Consider the following 19977-nt stretch of genomic DNA (forward strand, 5'->3'; position numbering starts at 1 on the left):
AACAATCTTAGAAACCAATAACTTAATCCGATGCTTTAGGGGGTATAAGACCAGGTAAAATTGAACAGTTGGGAGGAGAACTGCCTTGCCACCAGCATGCAGAGACAACCCAAAAAATTCTCTCTTAAAGGTACCTTTATCAATCAATAACCTGTAAAGTAGAATTCCCAAGAAGAAGAAAAGAAGACAGAGATACAGAGAAGAACCAAAAGCTGCCTGGTTTTGAGATAAGAAGTTTTGTTTTGTAAATCTTAATCGGGGACTTTTATCAGACTAGTATTATAGAAAGGAAGATAAAAGATAGGCTAGAGGAAGGAGTTGTAAATAGTTGTTAGTTAATTATTCTCAGTTATACTTTACAAAATAAAGTTGTTAATTTTTATGTTAAATAGTTCTTGGCCTCTAGAATTTTCACAGGTTTATATGAAAATCTGTTCTGTGTTGCTGATTTAAATTAAGCAAGTGGGTTTATCCCATATCGTAACAATAATGTTAGGGATAAGCAAAACCTCCTAGCCTGGACAGTGATGGAATGAGTAAGAAAAAACCTTATTAGTGGTGTTTTAAAATAAGGAGGTTTTGCTGAAATTCTACAAGGGACCAGTTAGGCCACAACTGGAATACTGTGAACAGGTTTTGACTCCATATCAAAGGAAAAAAAAACTGATATTGGAGGCAGTCCAGAGAAGGTTCACTCAGCAGATTCTCTGTATTGAGATACTGTCTTGTGAGGAGCGGCAGAGTCAATTGACCTGTACTTATTGGAGTTTAGCAGAGTCGAATGAGATCTTAATAAAACACACATGATTCTCAGGGAAAACAACAGAGCAGATGCAGCAAAGTTGATCCCCATTGTGGGAGAGTCTAGGACCTGACAGCATAATGTCAGGATAAGGAGTTGTTCATTTAAGACAGAAAAGAGGAGGAATTTCTCAACTCAGAATATAACGAATATAACTGCAGAGGTTATAGAGATTGGATCATTAGGTATATTCCAGGCTGATATATACAGATTTTTAGTTAGTAATTGAGTCAAGGGAAAAGATAGGAAAATGGAGTTAAGAGTTATCAAAGCAGCCAAAATCATATTAGATGGAGAGCAGATTTGATGGGCTGAATGGCTCACATCTGCTCCCATGTATTATGACCTTATTGTCATGAATTTTTCTGCACTGTCTCAAAAACCCTAACGTACTTCCTAAGGTGTGGTGATCAGGATTGGACATAGGATTCCAGTTGAGGTCAACTTAGTATTTTATAGACGCTCATCATAACTTTGCTTTGTAAATCTCAGATTACTAATTGGCTGTCATTTTTGGATTTACCTTTGCACCCTTGTTTGGACAAAGGCGTTCCACCAAAATAATGCAAAATAAATGGAAATCATGTCTCTAAATCATTAGTTTTCTAGATTCTGTCCAGCAATATAAATATTCTGCTGCTATTTTATTATGCCTATAATAGAAATAAATAGCAGGCTCGACAGAAGATGAGCCTCCTATTTACAATCACATTATATACATTATCACACTCAGTCAAAATGACCCTCATAAATCTTACTTCCACTGACAAGCGAGCCTTCTGCTACACATTGGGACACTGTATGCCTTTTCTTAGCTACTAGTTAGCCTTTCAGCAAGATCTGAAAGCTTGAGTTGTGACAGGCTGACTTAGCAAGACCCTGATAGTACTATTAATTTGTAATAACAGAAGGTATGTGGGAGAGTATGACCTAAGTGGAATTATGTTAATTGGTCTGTCTTTTCAATTAAGTGGATTAACCCGATTGGATTTATTGCATTGTTTGAATTGAGGGAGTAGAATGTGATGAATTTCAAGCAAATCATTTGGTTCAGTCTTACAGATGGAAAATAAAGTAAATAATTATTACAAAGGTTTTTTGAGTCTGGAGAGGCTGACTCAGTTCAGAGCCGACCTGCAAGTTTGACCTCAATAGGAATTTGTCGCTGAGGCAGACCGGGTGTGAGTGTGAAGGTGAAATTCAATTTCAACAAATTAAATTCAGAAGAATGGAGGTGGCATCTTGTAGTTAGTGCTGCTGATGTTATGGGATGCCATAAATGAATAATTATCCAGGAGAAGTAACACACTTGAAAGGCCAGAGGGTTGTGTTGCTAAAGTAAAGATTGGTGCAACAGGGGGAAGAAAATAAATGATCATCTGGAAGAGCAGAAGATGGATGCAGGAGAAATCTTACGGCAAAACGTCCTTTCTTCAATAGATTTCTGATTGGTTATTCATAGAGAAAAAGCACAGTGAAGGCTAAATACTATGGCAAAAAGACAGACTCTCAATAAAAAAACAGAGAAGTGATACAAGTGAAAGAGGATTCCCCGCTGGGAAGCAGATCTCTGATTAGCAGCAATAAGTGACAGACTTGAATGGTGTGTTGTCTCCCAGGTTCCAATGTTGAGAAATATAATGTCAAGAATTGCAAACATCTTACAAAGGAAGGAAACCAAGCAGAATTCATTGATCTCACAGTAAAATGACATAGGAAAGAATATGGAGCAAACTTGCAGAGGGACTTTGAAGTATTCGGTTCTTCATTAAAGTGCAATCTTTGACAATTGTTTCTAATGTCATGAGCTGGACAAATTAGGCAGAAACTGATTAATTACATTAATATGTGACAAAAAGTTAGTTGCTGTCACCATCCTCTTTAAGCGTAGAAAACTACAGGTCCATCTTGTTCTGGTTTGGTGGGGGAATAAAACAATTCATGGCCAACTGGACAAGTCACTTGTAGTTAACAAGTTATCGGTTATTGCAACCACAGTTAGCAAGGGCAGGTTTTATTGATACAAGAAATTACTGTTGCAGAGACCTTGAGGACGACCAATTGTTAGGTCTCACTCATTCAAGATCCTAAAATGTTCTGCCTACAAATCCACACAAAATGGACCGTGGTGGGTGGTGCTTATGGCAGTCCACCCTCTCAGAATCAGATACCTCCTCGTTATTTTTTTCTCATTATTATTGTTATATTCTTTGCTATGTCATTACATTGACTACTACTTCATCTTGACTAGTTTTTGCACTTTAAAAATTCAGGGGATCTGGAGGTTTCACTGAATTGAAACTTACCAGGGTCTGAGTAAGGTGGGCTGTGGTAGAATTAAGCAAGATATTTGTTGAGGTCCCACTCAATGTTGAGATCCTTTCCCCAAATGTTGTTCTCTTTTCCCAAGTCCTGTGGCAAGATTCTTCCTAGAACTAGTGATTTACACTCCTTGTCCATGTTAAATGCCTTGGTAACAGCTCAACTTGCCACATCCATATTCTAATTGTGATCTCACCAAACTCACTGTACAAACTAGCAGTCAGGAAAAGTCAACATGGAACCAGCATTGGTTTTCAATGACTTTAACTTGCCTCTTGCTCAAAAAGACACCATTGTGGGACATGGGGCATTAACACTTTGAGCACACTCCATGTGCACCAGCCACACACACCCCTTTCCAGCCTCTACGAATCCTCATGATCCACTTATAGGATGCTTTTAGGCCTCAGTGCTGCACCTTGGGTCTGCAACCAGCATTCATTGCAATGATGCTACAAGGACAATGTACTCTCAGGGATAATTGCCCAGATCATAGACTGGATCAGACTGCATTTCCAGGCTGTCCACTTCCTCTTATAATATTCATGGACTTTGAGGCTATTTGGATGTTCAAAGCATCCCTGCCTTGTATTGTCTTGTATTTCTGCGCTTTCCCCCTCAGCCAGAGATCCCAGGTGCATATTACTACAGTTTGCCTTATCATTTAGAGCAAACACAAAGCCAGGAAGTTGTCATGTGTGTCAATAGATCTCATTTCAATTAAGAGTGATAGCCTTCACTCAGGGGATCTCAGTGCAATAATTCCAATGCAGCCCCCAAAGCCATTCCAGCGCACCTACAGCAGGACAGTAAGCATCGGTACCCGCTCCTCATAAGGGGTGAAGAGGTGAATGCCAGCCAGCACAACATTTATATTGACTTTTACTGTTGATGCAAGTGGGAAGCTGTCCTGTACAAGTGAGTAGGACTCACAAAGGACGTTCAGGGCTGGGAGTATCACTGGTTGGGAGGGGTGATGAGACATAAAGAAAGATGTTTCAGGTAATACTGAGATTGGTGGAGCATGAGCTTTGTTGGGGGGTGGGTCCAGTAGCACAGATAGAGTGAATGTGAAGTATCAGAGATAAGATGGCGGCATTTATGCTGGTGAAGTAGAGAATGTCATTGACCTTCTTCCTACAGTGCTGGCCATTCCCAACAGATGGATGTGACTGCTTGAATCTGGGATGCAACCTCTGACCAGGCTAGTATCACAACCTCTTCTGCTGATTCTGGGAAAAGAGGAAGTCCCACCTATAAACCACATTATTCAACAGGAGCTTCAGGACTATGCCCACAAAGTGAATGGCAAATTCCCCCTGTCTGGGGCAATTATCAGGAACCATCCAGGGCAGCTCCGAGCTGACAGTGCTTATCGGGGTGCACAATGGGCTTTTAGTGATGGTTTCAGTACCAGGGATGTCGGATAACTCCAGGGACCTCTGGTGGATGGATAGTGGTTCCAGGAGTTGCATGTGGTAAAATGAGACGGAAATACTTAGTATTGAGAAAGCAACAACAATTAAGATGGTGAGTTTGTTAAAAATCTGCAAGAAAACTCACTTGGCTTCATGCCAAGAATCATTTCATGAATCAATGAACTTTGCATTTAACCAAAAAAACTGTCAGGTTCACCTCACTGTTTTCCTGGAAATGTGTTCTCTTTTGACTTGGAATGTTTGTGGATTGGAAGCTTTATTCTCTGTATGATTTAAATTGGAAGACCTTTAAAATCTTAGATTTTGTAGAGGACATATTCCTGACTGAACAGGTAACTTCATTTTTACGTCAGCCTGAATCTCTGAAATAGTTAGAGACAAAAACAAACTGTGGATGATGGAATCCAAGGGAGACAAACAGGGGGCTGGAACAACACAGGACATGGAGAAGTCGATGTTTTGGGTGTAACCCTCTTTCAGGACTGGGGTTGGACGTAGTGGGAGCTGCAGATAAAGGGAGTAGCAGGGGCAGGGTGTTGAAGTGGGGATAGGTGAAGACAGGTAGAGAGTACAACCTGGTTGGTCGATGAGAGGAATGAATCCAATTGGTAGCTGGAAGGAAGGGTCAATCAGAGGAGTGGAAGGGAGGGTGAGGGGCTGTAAGGGGAGTCGGGGGATAAAATTATTTGAAATTGGAGAACTCAATGTCGAGCCCTCCAGGCTGTAGGCTGCCCAGGCGGAAGATGAGATGTTATTCCTCCAATTTGCGCTCTGATTTGCTGTGGCAGTAGAGGAAGCCAAGGATGGTCACGTCAGAGAGGGAATGGGAAGAGGAGTTGAAATGGGCGGTGACTGGGAGGTCAGGTCGGCCATTTCAATTCCCCTTCCCATTCCTTCTCTGACATGACCATCCTTAGCTTCCTCCATTTTCACAGCAAATCAGACTACAAATTGGGGGAACGATATCACACCTTCTGCCTGGTCAGCCTACTGCTTAGAGGACTCAACATTAGAGTTCTCCAATTTCAAATAACCTCCCTCCCCATCACCCAACTCCCTTTCTAGCCCCTCCCCCTCCCTTCTATCCCCCTTGTTGACCCTTCCTTCCTGCCACAAACCAGATTCATTCCTCCCATCAACCAACCAGGTTGTACCCTTTACCTGTGCTCACCTATCTCTACCCCACCACTCCGCCCTTTTCCCTACCCAAAACCCTCCCTCACCCATCCCCCTTTATCTGTAGATCCCCTTCCGCTGACCCTCAGTCCTGAAGAAGGGTTACACCCAAAATATTGACCTCTCCACCTCCTATGCTGTCTGGCTTGCTGTGTTCTTCCAGCCTCCTGCTTGTCTACCTTGAAACTCTGAAACAGTTTTTTTTGAGGTTTTGAGTAATTGAATGTCCTTTTTCATTGGTAGCTTAGAGAAATCAATTTCAGTATGCAACACAGTTTGGTGAACAGTTAGCTAATAATTAGATATTGGAAGTTCTTTCTCAGTGGTGGTTTCCACGGAGTTGAATGCATCGCATCTTCAATCTGTGACAGCAGATTTTTATTCTTAATCTACCTGTAGATTTGGAGTATGTCAGTATTTTACTTCAATGTATTGATTGATTTGCAGTATTGTATTCACCCTCAGTGATTGCATTATTGACAAAACCAATATGTTTACTTCCTCAGTTCCTCAACTATTTGAGGAACTTTTTTTGACCAGATTCACTGAGGATTCTTCCTGGGAAGATGAGATACTAAGTATTCAGTTTGACCTTGCCCCTTCCCAGTCATATCTAACATTAGAACTAAATCTTTCATAGCTAATTGTTCACAAAACTGTGCTGCTCCCTGAAATTGTTTTCTCTGAGATGTCTAGTTCTGTTTAGGCCATCTCAAAATTAAGTCTTCCTGCCAAAAGAAGTGTTTCAGATCCTTATGGCATTATGGTGAATTAAAGGCAGCAGATATTTTTTATTGGATTAAACAAGAACCAATTTCCTTCTACATATTTCTTCCTGCATATTTGTGCCATCTAATCCCTGCGGAGGGTGGAGCTAAGCATCTTTCAATTCCTATATACAGTTGTGCACATTACCCACATGTAACCAACTCCAGAAATATTTATTGCATATTTGTGCCAACTAATACCCTGCAGAATGTGGAAGTAAGCATCTGTCAATTTCTATTAACGATGTAGACCCAGAGTTCAGTATTAGTGTGGGAAAGGCCTGCTACTCATGAAAGTTGTTGCTTTTATTTAAGAAGGTATAGCTAACTCTATTTAGCATCCAGTACAATCGATTCCATTACAGGTCACCTATTTTCTGTTTTCTGTGTCCGATTATGACGGTGCAGGTGTACTTAAGTCAGCAAAATAGTGACAAAGCTAAATTCTCAGAGGTATGGTGATACAAGTTATTATAGGAAATAGGAAATATATTAGTAAGTTCTGATTATAGTAATATGAAATATTGACAGAAGTACTGTAAAGCTAAAATGAGAAAAATTACAGAGAACGGTATTGAAAGAAGGAAACATATAATTAAGTAATATAAGTGTACCAGGATTGAAATATATTTTCATGTGAATATATAAAGCAGTGGAAATAAAATCAATCAACCAGAAAGACTTATTAGAACATGGAAACATGATTGCCCTATCTTGATAAGGAATAGAGGGAGTTGGGCTACTTTTCCAAGCTGGTTGGCAGATTTCTGGTAACAAATTACTGTGCAAAAGTGGAAAACGTGTGTACTCTTTTCGTTAGGATCCCTGCCTGAAAGCCAACACAATCAACAAGTCAGACGAGGAAACTTGTGGGAGCGGCTTCTTGCTATAAGGGTAGAAATGTCAAGAGCAGGAAAAATAACATGGCTATCAGGGAGGAATGGTTGCAATGTGTCAGGGACAGATCGGGCAAGAGATTAGGGAGATGCATTTGGTGATATCATAAGGTTAGCTCTATCATACAGAAATCAAGTCAACAGGACTGCGATGCAGCCTGTTCTAATCCATGAGTTGGGTACTTATCCCTGCTCAGAAGCGTCCTCACAGCAGCATCGCAATGATAATTGCCAGGGTCCCCCCAACCAGGTGTAGCCTTAAAGTGTAGAGTTGTGCTGCAAGTGAATTAGAAATGTGCCATGATGATGTTGAGAGGCTGCCATGTGTATGCCAAGGTGTATGTGCAGTTTTTTCTTATGGAATTGTTGGTGCCAGGTGTCCAAATTGGAGGTCCTCAGGAGCAAGTAATAAGCTGGAGTTCCCAGGTACCCGCTCAGACTTCCATGTTGAGACCTGAACACCCAGTTTGTCTGTGGTGAGTGGAAGGATAGGCTGCTTCATATTAATAAGGCTAGATCTGTATAAGTAGACTGAAAACAAGTAATAATTCCCCCTTAATAGGCATCTCATCACTTCCTAACGAGAATCGCACCTCGACATCTGGAACTCTGTTGGAAAGTGCACCGAGCTGCTTCTGATGTTGGGAAAGGTCTCACTTACATGATGCTGCCTCATTTCTCATCCTAGCCCATGACATTCTGGCCCCTATAAAATTCCATGCTGTGTCTTTTGTTGAGTTCAGAAGCAATTTTTTACAATAATCCATTAAAATAAGAATGTTCAGAATTTCTGTGGAAATATAAATTTGGCCTGTTTCTTTGGGATTTCTGATGACGTTATAATGAATGATCAAGATAACTTTCAGACAAATTCAGGCATGGGTCTTATGATATTGAGCCAACATTGTATCACTGTTTTCCCTGGCCACCCATGTTTTAATCTAGAAGTGATTCAAGAAAATTTGAGTGCTGTCTCTAAACTTCAGGGTGGGGTTGGTTGATATGATGCAGGGCCGATTGTCACAGTCATTGTTGAGAGTTGAGTGATACTCCCTCTAAGCTGCATGATCACACACCTGTGCAACTGCTTTGAGGGTCTGCACACAGCAACCGGTGGGCTGACATCTTTTGCAACATTGACTTCTGGGTCAGGAAGCTGCTGAGCACCAGGACCTCCCAGAAGTTAGAAAAACTTAACGGGAACAGCAGAGGCAAGACTTAACACAACAATGCCAAGAGGAAGCAGTGAGGGGATGTCAGGAGAGGAGCCATTCACTTAAGAATCAACTAGAGTACTGGAGGCTCTGGAGTCTCCAGGGGTGGAGGTGAGTTTTTTCTGCTGGGCGAGCTAAGAGAACACAAGGGTGTCTCCATTTTCATAGTCCTAAGTATTAAATACCCTCTTTACTTGAAGCAAATAAGCAGGGTCTGCAGAAGGGAGGCTAACTCCTGCTGTGGTATCATTGCAAGCTGCGGGGTCAACACTTGCTGCTTGTGTCACCATCACTACGGTCACGGAGCCTTCAATAGCAGCTTAGAAGAGGCTGCTGGGAAGTGACCTCAATACTGCTGGGGGTCTCCCCATCTGATGGGGGCAGGAGGGGTGTGGATCTTTGAAGGCCCTCCTGAAAATCATCCTTAATAAACAATGATCCGTTCAAATTACCTGCCTGCCTCCATGTAGTCAACAGTCAAACTGTTGTCTTTCCAAATAAAAACCTGGTTATACAAGTTGGAGGATGGGAAAAATTTCTAGCTGTAACAGGCAGTTCCTTTTTTGAGGTATTTGAGGTGTTGGAAATGATTTCCTCAAATTCTAGCAGCAGCAATAACTGTTTTATATGCTGTTGTATTGTTTTGAAACTTTGGAGGAAAAAAGTCAAAACAATGGCACTTTTAAAAGGGAACAGACAAAGACAGCATATGGTCTGTGCAGGAGAGACAGAGAGAGACAGAGAAAGAAACCCACACTGCTAACAGACACAGCAGGGAACCTGTGCAGTTCCTGCCTTTGCTGTTTGAATTCATGTATTGCTGGACATTGGAGTGTGCCTAAGAAAACTTAACAAACAGCGAAATTCACAACTGATCTTGGAGGAACCTGTTTGGGAGAGGTGACAGCACAGAAACAGAGAAGTGAATAGTTTTAAATATAGCCTTGCTGTAAGTCTACAATTGTGAGTAGTGTTTTATTGAGGTATGCCTCTTAAGTCATAAGTATTAAGTTAGCCAGGAGCAGTGTTTTGGAGAGCAATAAGACGGTGCAATTTTCTGGGTCTGCAGATTGGAAGAAGCAAAAATGGCCTTTACTAGAGTGATATGCTCTTCTTGTCAGATGTGGGAGTTTTGGGAGAGTTTACGTGTTGCTGAGGATTATATCTGCAATAAATGCCGTCAGTTGTGAAGCCTATCAGAATAAATGGATTGGTTGGAGTGATAGTTAAATGCAATGAAGAATTTACAAGAGCAATGGGGTATGGTGGATGGCAGTTATAGGAAGGGAGAAAAGCCACAGGTAAATGGGTTAATGCCAGGAAAGGTAAGAGAGGTAAGCAGAGAGTGCAGAAGTCTTCTGCAGCTATCCCAATTTCAAACAAGTAAGCTGTTTTGGAAAATGAAGTGGGTGATGGATTCTCAGAGAAATGTAGCACGAACAGCCAAGTTTCTGGTAGCGAGATTGGTTGTAACGTGTCGGGTTCCAAGCGATCGATTGTGTTAGGGGACTCTCTAGTCAGAGGCACAGACAGACATTTCTGTGGCCAGCAACGAAAAATCAGGATGATGTGTTGTTTCCCTGGTGCCAGGATCAATGATATCTCAGAGAGGGTGCAGAATGTTCTCAAGGAGGAGAGGGACCAGCAGGAGGTCATTGTACGTATTGGTACCAACAACATGGGAAGGAAAAAAGATGCAATTCTGAAAGGTAAATTGAGAAAGTTAGGCAGGAATTTAAAAAAGAGGTCCTCAAGGGTAGTAATATCTATGAGCTAGTGAGGGCAGGAATAGGAGGCAAATGAATGCATGGCTGAGGAGCTGGTGTATGGGAGAAGGATTCACATTTTTGGATCATTGGAATCTCTTCTCGGGTAGATGTACCAGAAGGATGGATTGGAAGGGGACTAATGTTCTGGCAGGGAGATTTGCAAGAGGTGCTTGGGAAGACTTAAACTAGTAAGGTGGGGGGGGGGGTGGGGGGGAGAGGGGAGGGAACCCAGGGAGATCGCAAGGAAAGAGATCAATCTGAGACTTGTACAGTTGGCAAAAGAAGTAAGCCAAACAGTTAGGGCAGTTAGGAACAAAGCAGAGAATAAGGTAGGACTGATAAATTAAACAGCATTTATTTCAATGCAAGCAGTCTAACAGAAAAGTCAGATGAACGTAGGACATGGTTAGGAAATTGTGACTGGGATGTCATAACAATTACAGAAGCATGGCTCAGGAATGGGCAGGATTGGCAGCTTGATGTTCCAGGACACAAATGGTAAAGGAAGGACAGAAAGGGAGGCAAGAAAGGAGGGTGTGTGGCTTTTTTGATAAGGGAGAGCATTATAGGTGTACTGAGGGAGGATATTCCCGGAAATACATCCAGGGAAGTTATTTGGGTGAAATTGAGAAATAAGAAAGGGATGATCACATTATTAGAATTGTATTATAGACTCTCTAGAGTCAGTGGGAAATTGAGAAACATTTGTAAGGAGATTTCAGGTACCTGTAAGAATAATAAGGTGATTATGGTAGAGGATTTTAACTTTCCAAACATCGACTGGGACTGCCATAGTGTTAAGGGTTGACATAGAGAGGAATTTATTAAGTGTGCACAAGAAAATTTTCTAATTCAGTATGTGGCTGTACCTATTAGAGAAGGTGCAAAACTTGACCTACTCTTGGGAAATAAGGCAGGGCAGGTGACTGAGGTATCAGTGGGGGAGCATTTTGAGGCCAGCGACCATAATTCTATTAGATTTAAAATAATGATGCAAAAGGATAGACCAGATCTAACAGTTGAAGTTCTAAATTAGAGGAAGGATAATTTTGATAGTATTAGGCAAGAACTTTCAAAAGCTGATTGGGGGCAGATATTCGCAAGTAAAGGGGCGGCTGGAAAATGGGGAGCCTTCAGAAATGAGATAACAAGTGTCCAGAGACAGTACATTGCTGTTAGGGTGAAAGGAAAGGCTGGTAGGTGTAGAGAATACTGGATGATAAGACAAATTGAGGGTTTGGTTAAGAAAAAGAAGGAAGCGCATGTGAGGTATAGATAGGATAGTCCTCAGAAGAGTATATAGGCAGTAAGGGTATACTGAAGAGGGAAATCATGAGGGCAAAAAGGGATAGCTTTGACAAATAGGGTTAAGGATAATCCAAAGAGTTTTTACAAATACATTAAGAGCAAAAGGGTGACTGAGGAGACAATAGGGCCCTCAAACATCAGCAAGGCGACCTTTGCGTGGAGCTGCAGGAGATGGGGGAGATACTAAACAAACATTTTGCATCAGTGTTTACTGAGAAGAAGGATATGGAAGACATAGAATGTAGGGAAATAGATGATGACATCTTGCAAAATATCCATATGACAGAGCAGGAAGTGCTGGATGTCTTGGAATGCATAAAAGTGGATAAATCCCCAGGACCTGATCAAGTGTACCCTAGACCTCTGTGGGAAGCTAGGGAAGTGATTGCTGGGCCACTTGCTGAGATATTTGTATCATTGACACTCACAGGTGAGGTGCCAGAAGACTAGAGGTTGGCTAATCTGGTACCACTATTTAAGAAAGGTATAAGTCAAGCCAGGGAACTATAGGTCAGTAAGCCTCGTGTTGGTGGTGGGCAAATTGTTGGAGGGAATCCTGAGGGACAGGATTTGCACCTATTTGAAAAGACAAGGAGTGATTAGGGGTAGTCAGTGTTGCCTTTGTGCATGGAAGTCATGTCCCATGAACTTGATTCAGTTTTTTGAAGAAGTAACAAAGAGGATTGACGAAGGCAGAGTGGTGAACATGATCTGTATGGAGCTGAAAAATGTGTTGCTGGAAAAGCGCAGCAGGTCAGGCAGCATCCAAGGAGCAGAAGAATCAACGTTTTGGGCCTAAGCTCTTCTTCAGGAATGATCTGTATGGACTTCAGTAAGGCATCCGAAAAGGTTCCCCATGGGAGACTGGTTAGCAGGATTAGATCTCATCGAATACAGGAAGAACTCGTCATTTGGACACAGAACTGACTCGAAGGTAGAAGACAGAGGGTGGTGGTAGAGGGTTGTTTTTCAGTCTGGAGGCCTCTGACCAGTGGTGTGCCACAAATATCAGTGCTGGATTATTTATATAAATGATTTGGATGTGAACGTATGAGGTATGGTTAGTAAGTTTGCAGATGACACCAAAATTGGAGCTGTAGTGGACAGCGAAGAAAATTAACTCAGATTACAATGGGATCTTGATCAGATGGGCCAATGGGCTGAGAAGTGGCAGATGGAGTTTAATTTAGATAAATGCGAGGTGATGCATTTTGGGAAAGCAAATCTTAACAGGACTTATACACTTAATGGTAAGGTCCTAGGGAGTGTTGCTGAACAACGGGACCGTGGAGTGCAGGTTCATAGCTCCTTGAAAGTGGAGTTGCAGCTAGATAGGATAGTGAAGAAGGTGTTTGGTATGCTTTCCTTTATTGGTCAGAGAATTGATATCGGAGTTGTGATGTCATGTTGTGGCTATACTGGACATTAGTTAGGCCACTGTTGGAATATTGTGTGCAATTCTGGTCTCATTCCTATCAGAAAGATGTTGTGAAACTTGAAAGGGTTCAGAAAAGATTTACAAGGATGTTGCCACGGTTGGAGGATTTGAACTACAGGGAGAGGCTGAATAGGCTAGGCTAGACCCCGGAGCGTCGGAGGCTGAGGGGTGACCTTATAGAGGTTCACAAAATCATGAGGGGCATGGATAGGATAAATAGACATAATCTTTTCCCTGGGGTCAGGGGTCCAGAACTAGAGGGCATAGGTTTAGGGTGAGAGGGGAAAGATATAAAAGAGACCTACAGGGCAACTATTTCATGCAGTGGGTGGTAAGTGTATGGAATGAGCTGCCAGAGGAAGTGGTGGAGGCTGGTACAATTGCAACATTTAAAAAGCATCTGGATGTTTATATGAATAGAAAGGGTTTGGAAGGATATGGGCCGTGTGCTGGCAGGTGGGACTAGATTGGTTTAGGATATCTGGTCAGCATGGATGGGTTGGACTGAAGGGTCTGTTTCCATGCTGCACACCACCAGGACTCTATGACTCTCTAACTGTGGATGCTATAAATCGGAGAAAAAAATTGAAATTACTGGAAAAGCTCAGCAGATCTGGCAGCATCTGTGAAGAGAAATCAGAGATAATGTTTCGTGCTTGGAATCCTGGAACCCAACCCGAAACGTTAACTCTGATTTCTCTCCATAGCTGCTGCCAGACTTGCTGAGCTTTTCCAGCAATTTCAATTCTTGTCTGCTGTATTTCCCAATCCTGGCAATGGGATTACATCAGGGTGTCAACCACTCATAGCTCCCCAGCATGTTACCACATCTCCCTTTTACCTCTGTCCTCTGTCAGCTGGAGGGATTGTAAATTCATGCTGATACTCACACTTTTTCAAACATCAGATGGTAACATGCAGTGCACCAACATTAAACAGTCATTTCTTTTTATATCACTGAAGGTAATAATTGATCAAGGTAACTGAATGCCACAATGCTGTGTACTTGTCAAAGGAGGAGAAATTTTGCAATTAATGTGGGTAATTATGATTCAAAGGTAAATGGTTGAGTGGCCTTGCAATCAAATCAGTTTGGAGTTGCTATTCTAGAAATCTGCCTGTCAATCAGAATAGTCTTATTGTTATTCAGGCTGATTTAACAGGATAGGGCACTTCAGCATGTTGCTTTTGGAGCAGGGCTTGGCAATCAGGTTTGCTTTCCATGAATTTGATGATGGACATGTAATGGTTTACAGTTACCATAGCAATGAAATTGACTGCGTACTTCTATGGAAGAGCACTTCAGAATATCTCTGTCGAAACACTTTCAAGTATCGAGTGCCTCTGAGTAAAGTCTACTTCACTTCAACCTTCGGATCTTCCACTTTGGATACTGTATTATGTAACTGCTGAATATATTTTAGCAGTAAGTGCAAACAAAAGTCAGAAAGATAACTGAGATAATCAAGAATATATTCTTTGTTTGCTTGAAGTTCACCCTGTTTCTTGCAACAATGTTTGAATAGTTATATCAACCCATAGAGAGACAATAATTGTTTTAATAGCCTGGATTGATGACAGTGGAACTGGTAGCCTTTGCTGGTCATTACTCCACTGAATCTGACAGCAGATGCAGCAACTAACACAGAGCTCCAGATGTTGCTGTCAGTCATTGTACCATCCTCTAGTAGGACTCCTGCTCAGGTCCCCAGATGTTAACCAACATGGAATTCATTGAATTGATGAGGATCTCCATTATGATCTTGAAGCAGAAACCCCTGATACATCTTGTTGAATGAAATATAACGCTTTGTTTTGAATTAAGTGTGCAACTTTAGCTGAGGTAGTTTGCTGGTCTTGGCAAGTTAATTTTACTTTTGTGCAATGTCATATTTGCCCACATGATTACAAAGTTATTCATATTTATAAAATCGTTGCATTAAAACTTTTCTGTGTATATACATTTCTAACTTAAACTTTCCAAGTTTCTAATTGTAATAATTTACTTCACTACCTTAAAAATTGAACTTTAAACGAAGGACTTTGAGTTCTTCCAAGTTCCCAGTTTTCCGTCTGTGAATGAATCAATGTGATTGGCTGCTTACTTGTTGTTCAATATCAGAAGATCTCTGCAGGTTGGTGTCAGGTTGAACCTGCCACAATGGAATGGGAGGTTTACATTGCAGGGACAGACAGATCTTTGTGAACCGGCTTCACTCTGATCAGCAAAGAGTGTTGTTTCCTCACAACGAACCACAAAATTTAGGCCAAATACAGAAATAGCAGTATTATTCTAAGGTGTGCTTTAGTTCCTGGAAGTTGATGGAATTTGAGTTCTAGAGTTAAAAAGTAGTTTTATCATTCAAAAGGTTCACTGATGCATTATCAGAGAGGGTAATCTACATCTATCCCTGCTCTGACCCTAATGCAAGTCAAACCCACAGCAATGCAGTTGACTCTTAAATGGCAAGCTACAGGTTCAAAAGGATGATAGATGACCTGGCATCAACCCAGGCACTGGAAACAACAAAAGTCATTCTAGCTTGTCAACCTTCTTTACTAATGTCTGGGGGCATGTGCCAATGTTAGGACTGCTGTCTTATATATTCATCAAGTAACAGCCCAATGTAATCATTTTGACCAAAACCTACACACTCCAGACACCATAGCAGTTCCATCACCAGGTGTGGTGACACAGACATACACAATGGGGAGAGACTTGACATAGGATCACTCAAGACTAAGTCTATATCCCATGAAATGTCATGAAAGCAGGTCAAATATATGCAAGGAAATATCCTGCTGATTGTCACCTGTAGCCATCACCACAACTCCTCCATCTCAACAATATTTAAAAGAGTCAGGGGATGGCAAGGGTACGTCTGGGTAGGGGGTGTTAATGTCCATCATGAAGGCTGGCTTGGTAGCGCTAGTATTGACCAAACTGACTGACTCCTAAAGAACACAGAGTGGGTCAATAACATACGATGAGAAAATAACAAATGCAGGAAACTTACTTGACCGCAGCCTCACCAAACTACATGTCCCAGGTAGCATCTGTTCATGATAGTGTGAGTTGACCATTTGTGGAGACACAGTTCTGTTTTCACAATGAGGAACCCCGCACCCCCACCCCCATTCCATCATGATGTGTCCTGCTATCCACTGAGTAGGACAGGCTTTGAACAGATTGAACAATATTAAACTGTGAGCAGCAGCAGCAGAATTGTGTACAACCACAACCTCGTGGCCTGGTATATCCACCCACCTCTGCCATTACTACCAATCTGAGGAATCAAATCTCGCTCAATGAAGAGTGCAAAGGACATGTCTACAAATGATGCTGCAACCTCCAACACAGGACTACATGGATGTGGAAGGCATCCATCAAAGTTTCACCTGCACTTCCACACATGTCATTTTGTGTAACCATTGCTCCCGATGTGGTCTCCTGTACACTGGGGAGACAGGATGCCTACTTGCAGAGTACTTATGAGAACATCTCAGGGACACCCGCACCAACCAACCCCACAGCCCCGTGACCGAACATTTCAACTCTCCCTCCACTCTGCTGAGGACATGGAGGTCCTGGGCCTCCTCCATTGCCACTCCCTCACCACCTGACGCCTGGAGGAAGAACGCCTCATCTTCTGCCTTGGAACACTTCCACTCCATGGCATCAATGTGCATTTCACCAGTTTCCTCATTTCCCCTCCCCCCACCTTACCCCAGTTCCAACCTTCCAGCTCAGCACCATCCTCATGACCTGTCCCACCTGTCAATCTTCCTTCCACACCCCTCTCTGACCTATCACCTTTAACCCCACTTCCATCCACCTATTGCACTCTCAGCTACCTTCCCTCAGCCCCCTTCCATTTATCTCTCCACTCCCGAGGCTCCCAGCCTCATTCCTGATGAAAAGCTTTTGCCCGAAACATCAATTTTCCTGCTCCTCCGATGCTGCCTCACCTGCTGTGCTTTTCCAGCACCACATTCTTGACTCTAATGTCCAGCATCTGCAGTCCTCACTTTTGAATGAGCAATGGAGTCAAGCAATCCCACAGTCGTTAAGTCAAATATAAACTCTACATTCCGGGGTGATTAAACAAAAGTATCGGAGCTGGATGTTCCACAAACATCCCCACCCTCACTGATGGGGAGTGCAACACATCAGCGCAAAAGATAAAGCTGCAGCATTTGTATTCATCTTCAGCCAGAAGTGTCAAAGTAATGGTGCACCTTGGCTTCATCCAGACGTTAAAAATGTGTTGCTGGAAAAGCGCACCAGGTCAGACAGCATCAAAGGAGCAGAGAATTGACATTTCGGGCATAAGCCCTTCTTCAGGAATCCTCCCTCTAAATGCAAGGATGCCTTCCTTGAAGAAGCTCTTCTCCTCCCTCTAAAAAATTTTAAGCTCTGATCTCCAGCATCTGCAGTCCTCACTTTCTCCTAATTGATTTTAACCTACTGTGAATCCTCTTGCAAGGATGCCTTCCTTGAAGAAGCTCTCTTCCTCCCTCTAAAAATGAAGAAGGGCTTATGCCCGAAACGTCGATTCTCCTGCTCCTTGGATGCTGCCTGACCTGCTGCGCTTTTCCAGCAACACATTTTCAGCTCTGATCTCCAGCATCTGCAGTCCTCACTTTCTCTTTCATCCAGACGTCCTCAGCATCAAAGATCCGATTTGATTCACTCCACATGATACAAAAAAAGTCAGCTGCAGGGTCTACATACTGCTAAGGCTGTGAGCCATGACAACATTCCAATACTAGCCCTGAAGAGATTTGTGTCCCAGGCCAAACCATTCCAGTACACTGCCTTTTATATCCTATCCAGAAAATGCAGAACAGATCCAAGCCTGCCATTTACCACCTGTCTATTTTGAACTGTTTTCTCATACTGCTGCAGTCCATGTGCTGTCAGGTAGATGCACAATGCGATTGGAGAAGCACTCTAGGGGTTTTAACCCAATAACACTGAGAATAGGAGATATATTTCTGAGTCAGGATGATGAGTGGCTTGGAGGGGAACTTTCAAGTCGTGGCATTCCCACATGTGTGCTGTCCTTGCCCAGCTGGATGGTACAGTCAGTCAGTTGGATCAGTCAGAGTAAGGATCCTCTCCACGTAAGAGCTGAAGAGCTGAATGGCTAGCAGTCCACAGCCTGCATTTACTCTTTCTGCGTTACTGAGTGCTGTTTCGTCCTGGAATGAGAGAGGGGCAGGCACTAAGGGAGGTGGAAGTGGATGGTGCAGCTGGTGCAGTAGGTGCAGGGGATAGAGTGGCCCAGGCAAATGATTGCGCAGCACAGAGGGCAGGCAGCATTAGTGGTGTTGGGTTCAGTCACAGTGAGTGAGGGGAGAAGTTGCAGTCTAGAGAGACTGATCCAAGCATTAGTTCTGAAGAAGGGTCCTACTGGATTTGAAACATTAACTCTGATTCTTTTCCTACAAACACTGCCAGTCCTATTGTGGTTCTCTTGAATTTTCTGAGACTTGCTTGTGATACAGCATGGTGGGAAGGGGGCCTGGTAGCAAAGATAGCATGAGTGGGAAGTATCAGAGAGAAGGTGGTGGCTGAACACTGGCAGAGTAGAGAAGGACATTGAACTTCTTCCCAGAATACTGAGGGCATTCCTCCACAGAACCTAGTCTGCTCTAACCTGAGAGGCAACCTTCAACCAGGCTGGCACGGTCTGGTGTCATGGCTTCCATTGCTGTTCTTGGGACAAGAGATGCCTCACCTCTGCACAAGCCTGTCCAGCAGTCTCTTCTGCCCCTGTCTGCCATAACCAGGGTAAATGTCGAGAATAACGCAGGGCAGCCCCAGACTGACAGTGTTTGTCCAGGTACACAACAAGTTTTTAAAGGTGGCATCAGTGCAATGAAGGATGGTGGATTCCAGGAAATCCACTGAGGGTGGGGATTTGTTCTGGGAATGGCAGAATGGTAAGATGGATTGAGAATCAGATGTAAACAATGTTGTGGGACGGTAAATGATGTGATTTTGCTAAAATACGGTGAATAAACCCACTGGGCCTCAAAGGGAATAATCTTTCTAGATTCCCTACAGTGTGGAAACAGGCCCTTTGGCCCAACAAGTCCAGGTCAACCCTCCGAAGAGTAACTCATCCAGACCCATTTCCCTCTGCTTGATGCACCTAACACTATGGGCAATTTAGCACAGCCAATTCACCTGACCTGCACATCTTTAGACTGTGGGAGAATGTGCAAACTCCACACAGGCAGTCACCCAAGGCTGGAGTCGAACGTGAGACAACAGTACTAACCACGGTGCCGCCCAATCTCTCAAAAAAAATGCTTATCCAAACTTAGCCAAAGAGTCAGCCTTATGTAATTAAGTCTGTGATACTGTAGCCATGTAAATAGTACTGTAAGTAGAGTTCAAAGTGTTTTTTTATTTCAAAAATATACTTTATTCATAAAGCAAATATACATACAAAGTCACTAAAGCAGTTTAGTTCTGTAGAACAGTATAAGAAGAAAACAAACAAACATTGGAGTTTGATTCAGTCCAGAAATAAACCCAAGACATCTCTTACTTTTGTAAGAATATATTTACATAATACTGAAGTACTGGGAGGGTCCGATAACTGAACAGACTCCACTGAACTTCAGCAGAAAGATCTCAGACAGTAGTCTTTCCCCAAAAGCGTTTTCCTCAAAAATATACTTCATTCATAAAAATTATCTTTTATATATTACACGTACACACAATGTCAGTTCAGTTCTGAACAGTAGCGTATCAAGGAAACAAACCATGAGAGTTTGACGCGATCCAAATAAACCAAAGGGCATTTCTCACTTGAACCAGACTATATTTAC

Source organism: Chiloscyllium plagiosum, unplaced genomic scaffold (genome assembly GCF_037043375.1).
Source record: "Chiloscyllium plagiosum isolate Xiang-an unplaced genomic scaffold, Cpla_swu_hap1 HiC_scaffold_1, whole genome shotgun sequence".
In the NCBI taxonomy this organism is placed as follows: domain Eukaryota; kingdom Metazoa; phylum Chordata; class Chondrichthyes; order Orectolobiformes; family Hemiscylliidae; genus Chiloscyllium; species Chiloscyllium plagiosum.